We start from the raw sequence: 13849 nt of genomic DNA, 5'->3' as shown, positions 1-13849 counted from the left end.
ACACAGGCTCTCTCTCACTCCCACATGCTGTCTTGCTCAAGCACAGGCTCTCACTGTCACATGCTGTCTCTCTCACACACACACAGAGGCTCTCACATGCTGTCTCTGCAAACATTCAGGTCCTCACTCCCACACACAGTCTCTCAACTCATCTCATACACGCACACATACACACTGTACAAACCCTCAGTCTCTCTCTCACCTCTGGGCCTCCTCTTCACGGCCGCTGCAGGATGGGCTCTGCAGCGGCCCCGGACTTCTCGAGCCGCGCTGCTCCTCTTCTGTACGTGGCTGATGCTCCTCCTCTTTCCTGCCCGCGCGGCTCCGGCAACATTTTTCTTCCGGGGCCGCGCGGGCAGGAAGGACGAGAAGCTCCTGCATTGGCTGATGATCCTCCTCCTTCCTGCCCGCGCGGCTCCGGCAACATTTTTCTTCCGGGGCCGCGCGGGCAGGAAGGAGCTGGAGCACCAGCATGTTTAGACGCAATTGTTTTCTTCCGGCCGTGGTGACTTGAGCTCCACCACGGCCCCGCCGATCTTCTTGCTGTGTGTATTCGGCACACAGCATAGCAGTAGTTCACCGCTCAGCTGCTATTGGGATGACGTCCACCGGCGGCCATTGGCCATCAGCGGCTGGGCGCCCCCTAATGCTCAGCGCCCTAGGCGATCGCCTAGTTCGCCTAGTGCTTCCGCCGGCCCTGGCCGTAAGCACTATTTCAGGAAGCCCCTGCTGTCCAATCCTTGCCTCAGCAACAGGTCGAGCTCTTTGGAGTGGCGAGTTGCTCCTCCTGGAGATCCTGCCTCTGCGTTCCTGATCCCTCTCCTGGCTCTGCGTTCCCGGCTCCGTGACCCTGCTTCCGTCCCTGCCTTCGTGTTCCCGATCCTCGGAATGATTCTCTGGCTTGACCCTTGACATATACACTCAGGATCTTTATATTGTGTATGATCAGTAGTTTCCTGTTTATTTTGCATTCCTTCTTTTCTTGCATGAATAAACTTAAGCAGATTGGGGGTTAGGTTCCAAGGTGGTGAACTCGACTGCAAATTGGTTGCATGATAGACAGAAGGTGATGGAAAATGGAATTCACTGACAGGAGACAGAGGAAATTCAGGCAGTGCCTCGGGGATCAGTCCTGGGGCTGGCTCTGTTCACTATCTTTGTGAGCTATGTTGAACGTGAGCTAGAAGGAAAAGTCTGCCTTTTAGCAGATGACACTAAGATATCCTGTTGCTGTCAATTGTTTACTTCCTGTAAAGCCTGTTGTATGTAAAGCCTGTTGCTAATTTATTGTTTACTGTAAACCGAGGTGATGTATATCTTTACGTGCCGCGGTATATAAAAATCACTAAATAAATAAATAAATAAATATGCAACGGAGTGAGCATGCCTGATGGCATGAATGCAACGTGACCCAAAAAAAAAGGCTTGAGGCAGTGCTCAAAGGCCTGGTAGTTAAGATTCAGTGCAAAGATATAGGGAGTCATGCGTTTGGGGTGTGAAAATCCAAAGGAGCTGTACACGATGGAGGGGAGAGGGCGAGATGCGTATGCACACGGATCAGGAGCGGGGTGATAATGTCTGAGGGATACTAGGCTGCACGGCGAGAGGCATAACCGGTAGGAGAAGGAGGCAATCGTTGGTGAGAGGCCTCGTTTAGAATGCCGTGCTCCGTTCTGGAGGCCGTATCTCCAAAAGAAAGACAGAGGCGGCCCAGAAAAAGGCAACCAAAATTGGGTGAGCACCAAAAAAGCATATAGGACTTCAGGTCCTGAAAATGTATTCCTTAGAGCAGCGGTTCTCAACCTGTGGGTCGTGACCCCGGCGGGGGTCGAACGACCAAAACACAGGGGTCGCCTAAAGCCATCGGAAAATACATATTTCTGATGGCTTTAGCCGCTGAGAAGTCACGCTACCGTCTGCAGCAGCGCTATTCAGCTGGAACGCACGCCGTTATGGATGCGCGTTCCAAACTGAATGCCTGCGCGCATGCGCAGACGTGATTGCATCATCCGTCCGGGGCCTAAGGGGCGGGGGGAATGCTCCACAGTCCATAGCAGCGCATTACATGTGTCCGGCGCTTGCTGACGTCATCAGTGGGCGGACGCAGCAAGCGCCGGAGGACAGAAGCCTAGGAGGCGGAGAGGCAAGAGGCGGAGAGCCAAGAGAGCCTGCGAGACAGCCTGCTGGTGTAAAAAAGGTTAATAATGTAAAAACAGTACACACACCATACACACAATACTATGTAAGTGTAAGGTGCTTTGTGTGTAATCATTTCTGAATTGGTAAGCAAGAAGCAACCACAACCATCTCACTGAATTTGGCAGCATACCGTTGCAAAATATTGCACTGTTGTTTACTGTTATATTACTGTTGTTATATTTAAACCCATGCTATGCCATGGTGAAATGTTATTTATTTGGAATTGTTGTTATATTTAAACCCATGCTATGCCATGGTGAAATGTTATTTATTGGAATTAGTAATAAATATTTCTCAACATATAATTAAATATTGTTTTTGTGATTAATCACTATGTTTAAATTATGTTTGATTTGTAGCAATGAGAATACATAATTCATATCAGGTATTTACATTCCGAATCATAACTGTAGCAAAATTACAGTTTTGAAGTAGCCACCAAAATTATTTTTTGGTTTGGGGTCACCGCAACATGAGGAACTGTATTGCGGGGTCACGGCATTAGAAAGGTTGAGAACCACTGCCTTAGAGGAAAGGAGAGATACGGACAGTTTTTTATTAGATTTATATTCTGCCTTTCAGACACCTCAAAGCGGATTACTTTCAGGTATTGTAGGTATTTCCCTGTCCCCAGGGCGTTTATAATCTTAGGGCCTGATTTACTAAGGATTCTCTCCCATTCTGTATCTATGGGAAAAATGCTTGGTAAGCGAGGCCCTAAGTTTGTACCTGAGGCAGTGGAGGGTAAAGTGACTTGCCCAAGGTCACAAGGATTTGAACGCTGGCTTCCCTGGTTTACAACTCACTGCTCTAACCACCAGGCTGCTCCTCCACTTTGAAAGACATTAATGCAGAAATAAATGTATTCCAGTGGAAAGGAGGCTGTAGGACTAAGAGCCACAACTTGAAGCTCCAAGGAGAGACTCAGGAGCAACATCAGAAATTATTTTTTCACGGAAAGGATGGTGGATTCTTAGAATGCCCTCTTAGAGGAGGTGGTGGAGATATAGACAGTAGCAGAATTAAAAACATAGAAACATAGAAACATAGAAATGACGGCAGAAGAAGACCAAATGGCCCATCCAGTCTGCCCAGCAAGCTTCCCTCATTTTTTCTCTCATACTTATCTGTTTCTCTTAGCTCTTGGTTCTATTTCCCTTGCACCCCCGCCATTAATGTAGAGAGCGGTGATGGAGCTGCATCCAAGTGAAATATCTAGCTTGATTAGTTAGAGGTAGTAGGGGTAGTAACCGCCGCAATAAGCAAGCTACACCCATGCTTATTTGTTTTTACCCAGATTATGTTATACAGCCCTTATTGGTTGTTTATCTTCTCCCCTGCCGTTGAAGCAGGGAGCTATGCTGGATATGCGTGAGGTATCAGTTTTTTTCTTCTCCCCTGCCGTTGAAGCAGAGAGCTATGCTGGATATGCATCGAAAGTGAAGTATCAGGCACATTTGGTTTGGGGTAGTAACCGCCGTAACAAGCCAGCTACTCCCCGCTTTGTGAGTGTGAATCCTTTTTTCTTCTCCCCTGCCGTTGATGTTATGCTGGATATGCGTGAAGTATCAGTTTTTCTTTTCCCCTGCCGTTGAAGCAGAGAGCTATGCTGGAAATTCGTGATGTATCAGTCTTTCTCCCATGCCGTTGAAGCAGAGAGCCATGCTGGATATGCGTCGAGAGTGAAGTATCAGGTACATTTGGTTTGGGGGAGTAACCGCCGTAACAAGCCAGCTACTCCCCGCTTTGTGAGTGCGAACCCTTTTTTCTTCTCCCCTGCCGTTTAAGCAGAGAGCTCTGCTGGATGTGTGAAGTAACAGTTTTTCTTTTCCCCTGCTGTTGAAGCAGAGAACTATGCTGGATATGCATTGAAAGTGAAGTATAAGAATGGAGTGATCAAGCTAGTTGAAAGGCATCAGGAATAGAGGAAGGTGGAGGTAGTAATTTGGTTATTTGGTTTGGGGTAGTAACCGCCGTAACAAGCCAGCTACTCCCCGCTTTGTGAGTGCGAACCCTTTTTTCTTCTCCCCTGCCGTTTAAGCAGAGAGCTCTGCTGGATGTGTGAAGTAACAGTTTTTCTTTTCCCCTGCTGTTGAAGCAGAGAACTATGCTGGATATGCATTGAAGTGAAGTATAAGAATGGAGTGATCAAGCTAGTTGAAAGGCATCAGGAATAGAGGAAGGTGGAGGTAGTAATTTGGATATTTGGTTTGGGGTAGTAACCCGCCGTAACAAGCCAGCCTACTCCCGTCTTTGTGAGTGCAAATCCTTTTTTCCACATTTCCTCTTGCTGTTGAAGCTTAGAGTGATGTTGGAGTCACAGTAACCATGTGTATGTTTATTGACTAAGGGTATTGTCTCCAGGCAGTAGCCATCATTCTGGCGAGTCACCCACTCTTCATTGGCGGCCTCTTGACTTTATGGATCCACAAAACATTTGTTGAATAAGCACAGAGGATCCGTTATTGGTAAGAAGATGGAAACAAAACATTGGAGTAACCTGCATCGCTTGCATGACAGACAATCCAAAACTGCACTGAAATAATTATATTGTGCTTCCAAGAAATACGTCGAGGTAACTTGCAGCACTTACAACCCTAAACAGAAAGCATGAGGGTCACCTGCATGGAGAGGCACTTACAACCCTAAACAGAAAGCATGAGGGTCACCTGCATGGAACGGCACTTGCAACCCTAAAATCCTTGCTAGGCAGGCTGAATGGGCCATTTCAGTCTTTTTCTGCAGGCATTTACTATGCTATAATGTTTCACTGCAGCTAAAGAAAGTCATTTACCTCTGCTGTTTCTATAGCAGCAGCATGCAAACAGCAGAGGGTCTCAGTATGGAGCAGGGGGTTTGATCTGATGTTTTGTTAAGACTCTGAGAACGCATTCTTCGTGTCTTGACAAAACATCTTAGGGACTCAGGGACTTTTGGATATAATTTTCAAATTACAGTGTGATTCACTCTTTTAAACAAGTGCTGACAGAAACGACACAAGGAGCATTTTACAATGGCAGGATCAGCTTTGCTGGATTCTTCTCCTGTTGATATTGCATAATATTTTATGACTCATTCAACTCAAAGTGATTACAGCGCTAACCATGTGCCTTTTAGAGAATGCCGATCTAATTTAAAAATAGTTATGCGCTCCATTATTTTGGGGACAGGCATTGTGCCAGGATCCTTCCAGTTTCCTCTGCGGGGAGGACTCGGATCTCTTTGCTGGAATGCAGCAGGGATTGTCTACGTTACCAGGGCAGCTCTGAGATAATCCAGTAGGGAAGTCGGAGAGCATCCAAGAGCCCAGCGCTGTGGTAGACCAAAACCTATAGGAAACCGGCCATGCACAAAAGGAGTATTTGATCATCATACGTTGACTAAAGTAGGATTCACAAATTAACCCTGTGACAAGAAATGCAGTCTAACTGGAAGATCAGGGCAGAGGATTAAGGCACAACCATTTTTTTTTTTTTTGCCATGAAAAATCATCATCATCATCATCAGATGTGTAGTCCTTGCCTTCCCACACAAAACAGCCATGACGACTTACAAGATAACAAAAAAATAATAATAAAACAACAGTGTTGGGGAATAACTAGTATACAATAAAATGTGAAAAATAACTAGCTATGTATTTGTTGCTGAGAATCAACTTAAATCTCCAATATTGTCTCTATCTTAAAACCATAGAACTTTATTTCTCTCAATATAACTAAACTATTTTTATTTTAGAGAAAAGACCTCAGTATTGGCAAGAGATCCGAAAATTCGGAAACTAGTTTAAAGCCAATTGTTTCAGTCACCGGTCTTGTATTCTCTTATTTTTATTTTATTAAAATAGTTTAGTTATATTGAGAGAAATAAAGTTCTATGGTTTTAAGATAGAGACAATATTGGAGATTTAAGTTGATTCTCAGCAACAAATACATAGCTAGTTATTTTTCACAAAAAATAATAATAATCCAGAAATTACCATTATAACAAATATACAAAACCTTCCATAGACAGAAAAGTACCAGAGATGTAAAACATCGTAAAAATCACATCTACATCCCCTACCGCTTATCATTAGCGAAGGACACTTTGGGAGATATTACATATACAGATGAGGAGGAAACCTTTTTGGAAACTGTACCCAGGTTCAATAAAATTGGAATATGGATGGCATACATTAAGAAAGCCATACCAGATACCAATCTCCTTACACTGGCCCAACTATGGGGCACGGATTTGGGGGTATACCACCTGATATTCGTGATATCAAAAAAGGAATCAAGACATGGCTTTTTAAACAGGCTTACCCCAACTCTTCTCAACCCGTCATAGTTCACCTCTGAACCACCTCAACTCCCATTCAGCCCTTATACCTTCTCCTTGACCTCCCTCTACCATCTCAGTACCCCCCCCTGTTCCCTCCACCCCGCCCCTCACCCCTCTAGCTACCTTTGCCTGAAAGTACCTTGCCATTTTGTTTCCTTTCCCCCTCGCTCCCTCCCTCTTCCCCCTGTATATAACTGTACATAAGTGCACATGCCTCCTTTTATACTGTAATTAAGTTGATATACTAAGTCTATAAGTGCACACACATGCCTCCTTTAACATTACTTATACATATTTAATCGTTGCGTATGCATATTTAATCTTAACATGGATAAGTAATCTCCATGTCATTCAACAATGTTGTATCCCTGCTCGTTGACTCTCTCTCCTATCCTTTCATATGTTATCCAGTTTCGTATATTATCCAATTTTTTCCCAGTTATCCCTCCTTCCCCGTTCATTGTAATTTCCTTTCTCAGTTATTTGTGAACCGACATGATGTGTCCTACGAATGCCGGTATATAAAAAAATGTTAAATAAATAAATATGATAGCAGCTTTCTCCGTACTGTATAGATATATTCAGCCAGCAAATTTAAGAGAAATTCAGCTTAAAGATCCTTCAGCGTTTATAGATCACAAGGGCTCAGGGAGTCAAGAGGAATCTGATTTATATTTAAAATGCTGTAGTGAAAAGGGAGATCTATGCCACTTGTTCACAGAATATAGTAAACTAGACTCTGGCAGCAGGTTCATAACATCCTTAATTGCCTGATAGGACATAATATATCTTGGAATGGGAGAATGGCATATTTGTACCTGTCCGACACAATGCAGACACTGCCAGCAGGTAGCGCATAAGTGCTTGGAATTTCTTTCAGTCTTGCCAAGAAAATCATTCTTGCTTCTTGGAAAGATGAAGGATTGCCATCAATTCAGGCCTGGTGATCAGAAATGAAAACTTTTGCCACTCTGGAAAAATCGAGACAAAATTTTTTGAATAGCACGTTTTTAGTAAAGCAACAATATTTTCTCACCTGTCTACAAAAGCTGCGGCAAGTACAAAGAGAGACCAGGTTTATGCCTCTTGATCCAGAAGAATGTATGTGGAAGGATGAATGGGCACGAAAGGGAATATGAAAGTAGAGAAAAGATTAAAAACTTATGACGCAAAGAATTGTTAAAGTAGCATGTTGCATCACAAAGCTGGTATTGTCATCATTCTCTGTCTGTTACAATTTGTGATTTGTACATTACTTTTGTTTCAATAAATTAACATATATAAAAAAAAAAAATCATCGACATCCCATCCAGAAAAGGAATTAAAACATTCCCACAAACTCCTAAAAATTCAAAGCCCTCTTCCTGCACAAGAAACGGTAAAGGAGGTCAATATTCAGAGGCATTTAGCCGGATAACTAGATGCTGACTTTTCAAATTTTGGGGCCCTTATCTGTCTAAATTATAGAAGGATAACTCATTATCTGTCTAAAATGTTAGCCGGCTAACATAGAGGTAATCAGGGGATGTTCCATGGCAAAGTTAAGCTGGCCAGATAACTTATCTGGCTAACTCTGGTAGTGCCAAAGGGGAGTCCGAAAGTTTGCAAGACGTTATCCGGCTATCTTTAAGATAGTCGACTATATTCAATAGTGCAGTTGCAACACCGAGTATCTCTCTAAAGTTAGCCGGTAAATTTGTCCAGCTAACATTTCGGTCTGGCCAGTGACTGAATATTACCCCCTAAGTAACCAATATTTGGACAGCCACAAAACTTAACCCTGCTCTTCAAAAGCCTGCTCGGACAATCGGCTTTTTAATTATAAGGTCAATCACACAATCCTATATTTCCAGAGCCCAATTTTAACATTCTGATTGATAGCCCCCAACTCAATTATTTAGATGATGCCACAACTAGAAATGACAATTTTCTTTAATTAAAAAAAAAAAAATCTAGCTGAAACATGGTCTGGTTGTCCTGCTTCTAGCATCTATTGCTGCTTTTGTTATTAAACCATGAACAACTGGTCTCATAGGCCATTAGTGAGCTCTGACCAGCAGGCTGAGATGGTGTAATTGGGGATTGGGGCAGTAGTGAGTGGATCATTCTCAGGATACCATAAATCAATATAACACCTGGATTCTGATTCAGTTTTACTAAAGCAGAATCAGGTATGATAAACAATAACCTGCAAGTGACACAGAGACAGCTGCTTGCACGCGCCTGAAATGCTGATTACAAAACTTATCTTGGAGGGGGGGGGGGGGGGCAGGGCTAGGTATATGTAATTTATTATGATTACATTAACCTCTACAAATGTGTATTTAATAAAATTCACGCTCTGTTTCTGCCGAGTTTTGTATTTCGATGTTTTTTAGTCACCAGAAATATACCTTCTTTGCTGTAGTTTTCTCTACTTGTTGCTAGCAGAGTTCTAAAATGCCTGGGGGTTTTTTTTTTGTGTGTGTTTTTTGTTACTGCTGAAACATCAGGTTAATCCGCATAGAGTGCTTCATTGTTGATCGTTGGCAGCGCTTCAGCTGAGCTGTGGGCCTCCTGCTTAGTATTCCATCAGCTTACTCAGTCCCAAGCAGGCAGAGCCAGCATGGAGCGGGACCCGGCCGTAATTACAGCAAAAGACGTAGCGGCAGAGCCCAGATCCTTTCATTAACGGAAATAACCCGTTCGTAGCATCCTCTGGTACTCTTAACAAATGCGCTGCAGAAAGATGCGATTGCAGTGTCAGCTTTCAGGGCCTAATCGGTCTCTTTTGTCGGGTATCTACAAGAGGATTATTGAAAGACGCCCAGAAAGCGAATGCCTGGCCTACATCTTTTTTTTTTTATAAATGCCTCTTGTTTTTCCAAGCAAAATTACCTCTCCCAGACATTCTGTCTTGCTGAGACCAGTCCTGGAACAGAAAAAATTGTTTGCTGCCAGTAGGTCAACCTTTATCGCAATGTGGCAAGCATAGCAACATAGTACATGACAAGCAGATGCAGAATAAAATGGCTCATCCAGTTTGCCCAGCCAGGTGTTCAGGGTTGTGACTGCCACTCCCATACCTTCTATAACCAGGTTGAAGGCTTGTTAAAAACAATTAATTAGGTTAATTAGGGATTCACCATGAATTGAGGAACTGGCTGTCATGCGGCCTATCTTCCTCCTCCCCTGCTTTGCCCCTGACCCCCAAGTGTGCATGGGACAGATACAAAAGGAAGGTGATACGGGCCAGGGGGGAAGAGAGAGATGAACGGAGACCAAGATGGGGTCTGCGATGACACAGCAGGGGGACAACTGGGCACATCAAGGGTTCCTGATCCATGGAAAGCTCTAGCACTATGACCACCAAGGATCTGCAGCTTTCCAAGTGGCACTTCAAAGTCATGGGAAGGCAGGAGGCAAAGAGAGACTGAGGGCCTGAAGGCCACTTTTACCATCTCTGGTCGAGTTCACTGTGCGCACCATGATTATTTTGGAAATGAGTGCTTTGAAGAAAGCGACCCTGCAGATCCTGTACAAAACTAAAGCTTGTTCTCTTGCTAGTGGCAAATTACAATCCTCCCCCCACCAAGCAGGACATAATGCAGCTTCAAGGAACATAAACTCTTCTACAGAGTTACTGGTAGTTAGTTGGTATATATGCTGACAAAATATAGTAACATGCACCGAGGCTAATGCACGAAACCAGTAAACATTTTGTGCACTATCTGTGAAATAGTGTGAGTTTTCTTCTGCTGGGACATATATGCAAATAAGAACGGTAGAAAAATAGAAGGAATAGTTCTTTTTTTCAATCAGAAAATTTTGCAAAATCTTAACTACATCTCTGTTATGGTTATGAGGTATTAGAGAGGATTCTTGGGTACTGCGGTGATGGCCACTCCCACGGGGAGGAGCCCCGTGAGGTACGGCAGTACAAGGCTAGACTCTATACACGCAGACACAGAGAAGTAGTATTTATTGTACAGCTCGAAGGTACTGCCCGGGGAGCGGCAGCAGTGAAGGTAGCCCAGTGAAGTAGTCCAGGGGTCCTCAGCAGAGGAGACCAGTCTCACACTCGAGTAGGTGATGGGCAGCGCGGCGTAGCAGGGACAGGTCCCGGATGTAGACACAGGGCGCTGAAGCTGAAGGTGAGAGAGACTGAAAGGCTGGTACTCGCTGAAGCAGAAGGCTGTATCGTAGAAGGTCCTGGCAGGCAGAAGTTGTTCAGTGGCAGGCACCAGATTAGGGAGAGCAGGCCCTCGAGGAGCGAGTACCCGGTATCCCAAGATAGGTACCTGAAATAGAGCAGAAGGGCCCCCCGAGGAGCGGGTACCCAGGTTAGTGAAGAATTACCCCGAAGGGCAGAGAGAGAGAGCTTCCTGCGGCAGCTGGGAAGCGGCAGAGCAGCATAGACCGGAGGCGAATCCAATCCAATCCTTGCTAACTCAGTTTGTTAGCAAGCGAAGGGCAGGCTAAATACCAGGATGTGATGACGTCACTCGGAGGGGACGCCCCCGAGGTTCCCGCCATGACGTGGACATAGATGTGGGTGGCGTGCACACCAGATGTGTGCACGCCACATACAGCTATACATAGATGTGTGTGTCCCCAGATCGCCATTGCCGATCTGGGGACACCGGAGAGAGCGGCTTGAAGACGCGGCAGCAGCCATCTTCCCAAGGCTTGAGGAGAGAGAAGGAAGAAAGGTGAGGCACAGAGGTCGAAGCCGTCTGAGACCGACGGACGCAACAATCTTATTGATGTATACTTAAAGGTTTTTGCAAAATCAGATTTGTGAAGCCAGTTTTGCATGGTTCTACTATGCGCTAACAGTTAATGAGCCGCTCTGCATAATTTTGCAACATAGTGACTCGTTAACTATTCATTTAAATACAGTTTTGCAAACGGAGAACTTTGTGAAGCCAAAAAATTTAACAAAACCTGTTTCGCGCATTGAAAGGGAAAGTAGTGAACGCTATTGCAAATAACGTGGGCGTTTATTTTACGCACAAAGCAGGCTTTGCTAGGTTTTTCTTGGTTTAGTACAGCATTGGTCTCACTGTAAGACAGATGATGGCAGAGAAAGACCAATGGGTCCCATCCAGTCTGTCCAGTGCCGTTGCAAGGGGTGGGCAAGCCGGGCGACTGCTCTGGGTGCCACGCTACCTTTTCTGAGCCAGTCTGTAAGCCCACGAGTTCAGAAGGGAAGATTAAAAACATGGTTATTCAACCTTGCATTTCCAGATTCTGCATTTAACTAATCACTTATTTCTCTTGGAATGCTTTAGGACATTTATTACTATGCATTGTAATTATTTTTCTCTCTGTTCAGTTAAATTTTAAAGTTTAACTATGTTTGCCATGTTTACCATTTGTTCTTAGTTCTATGTATCCCCGTTCAGGCAGTTTCTTGTTCCTTGTAAACCGGTTTGATTTGTATTTAATGCAGGAAGATCGGTATATAAAAACCAAAAATAAATAAATAAATAAATAAGAGGGGAGCGCCGAATGCATATCCTTGCCCTCAGCGCCTTTTTTGTCTGGCAACGGGCCAGAATCTCTCCAGGTCTTCCTGTTTGCAATGCTAAGGACAGATCAAAACTGCCGGCAAGAGAGCGAGACAGCTTGTTAGATCTCGCTCCGGATTTTGTCGTCTGCATCCCATCTTTTTGGGTAGATGACCCTACAAGATCCCCTTTTGGCTCCACATCCATCACCCCCCTCCCCGGGTCAAATTACAAAGCTTTGTAATAATCTAAACAGCTACCAATATCAGCACAGCTGTTACCCCAAACATCTGGCCTCCTAGGGCCCTGCAAGCCTTTCTGGATGTTACTCAGCCACCAAACTGACCGGTGGGGGGGGGGGGGGGGGTAGCTGTAGCCTGCTGGTAGCCACCTGCCTAACCCCATTGCCTGCAGCGTTCCCAGGTCATGCTTCTGTCTCTACATTTTTTTTTTTTTTTGCACGTAAGGGTCCTCTGTGCTCATCCCATGCCTTCTTGAAGTCTGTTACTGTTTGTGTGTCCACCACCTCTCCCGGCAGGCTGCTTCATGCATCCATCATCATTCCCTTGAAAACACATTTCACTACCTTGCCCCTGAGTTGCCCTTTTGGCGCCTCATAGCATGACCCCCTTGCTCTAGAACGTCTTTTCTAGTCTCTATAAACAAATAAAAAGCAAAGTATCCCATGTTCCAAACTATTACAAGAGGTCATGCTACAGCAACCCTTCTGCTTAAGAAACAGAATGGCAGTGACTACATTTTGTCATCGAGGAGGATTTGTTATATCCTGTCATACCACATAAGAATTGCTTAGGAGGACAAACCTGCTCTTTTTGTTGATTATTAAGAAGGTTTACAATACAGGATCTTCATTTTACATCGTTCAGGAACTATGCTTTCAAATCATAAACACTTCTCTACAATAAATACACTTCCCATAGTCTTGTTTTTCATGCCTGTTTGTCTTCACTAGACTGTAAGCTCCATGGAGCAGGGACTGTCTCTTATGTGTGTCTGTACAGTGCTGAACATGTCTGGTAGTGCTTTAGAAATGATCCATAACTGTAGTAATAGTGATATGCTGTGCTTGAATTAATTGTGATATCATCTGTAAAGGTGCAAGTTAAGCAGGGCTTATTCTAAAGAATAAGATTGGTTGATGACATTCTGATCCTCACCTACGCAAGCAAGGAAGGTGCACAGCGAAGTGTGAGGAGGAGAAGAACAAGGGAGCAAAGCACCCTCCCAAAATACAGACGAGCACTTTCTTATTTAACATAACTTCTGTTCTGCTAACCCACAGGCCTTAGCGGGTTACATCAGGACACCCATAATATTCACACAGGCAAACTCAATTTAAGCAACTGATACACACAGTATCAAACATCAAGACAGCATTATCATTGCCTGTTGTAAATAACTGCAGCCAGTGATTGAAAGGCCAGTGATTGAACAACTGAATCTTTATAAGCACTTCCTGAACCGAAGCAAAGCAGTTTCTGCTCTCAACCCCTCGGGTAGCTCATTCCAAAGCACAGGAGCTGCTGAGGCAAAATTTCTACCTCCCGAACTGTCGAGGGGTTTAGTTAATCTGAGGGCTGACACCTCCAGAAGATTTTGAGATGCAAAATATAAAGAGAGTACCTGGTGATGCCTCTGAATGGCGGAAGCAAGGCAACAAGGGGGTCAAATCAGTTATCTCACAGTTCTACAAGGACAAAATTAAAAAAAAATAATAATACAAAATAAATTTTAAAATGTGGGATACTTTAAACAGGCAAAACCTGGCATGCCTCAACGTACAAACTGTACTGGACATCGGGCAGGACACAAGT

At 44.3% G+C, this 13849-nt stretch overlaps 1 protein-coding gene and 1 long non-coding RNA gene across 2 annotated transcripts in view; one reads left to right on the top strand and one right to left on the bottom strand.

Annotated features, from left to right (window-relative positions):
• Positions 1-13849, top strand: part of GPAM (glycerol-3-phosphate acyltransferase, mitochondrial) — a 148736-nt gene that overhangs the window by 29431 nt on the left and 105456 nt on the right. The window lies entirely within an intron of this gene.
• Positions 7558-13849, bottom strand: part of LOC115095982 — a 31477-nt gene continuing 25185 nt past the window's right edge. The window contains exons 2-3 of the long non-coding RNA XR_003857931.1: positions 13659-13722; positions 7558-7607 (exon numbers count right to left, since the gene is read on the bottom strand). This is a non-coding gene — a long non-coding RNA (uncharacterized LOC115095982). The remainder of the gene's footprint in view (positions 7608-13658; positions 13723-13849) is intronic.

This window comes from Rhinatrema bivittatum, chromosome 7 (assembly GCF_901001135.1).
Source record: "Rhinatrema bivittatum chromosome 7, aRhiBiv1.1, whole genome shotgun sequence".
Lineage (NCBI taxonomy): Eukaryota > Metazoa > Chordata > Amphibia > Gymnophiona > Rhinatrematidae > Rhinatrema > Rhinatrema bivittatum.
Note: the sequence above shows the minus strand (reverse complement) of the source record. Positions and strands in the feature narration are given on the sequence as shown.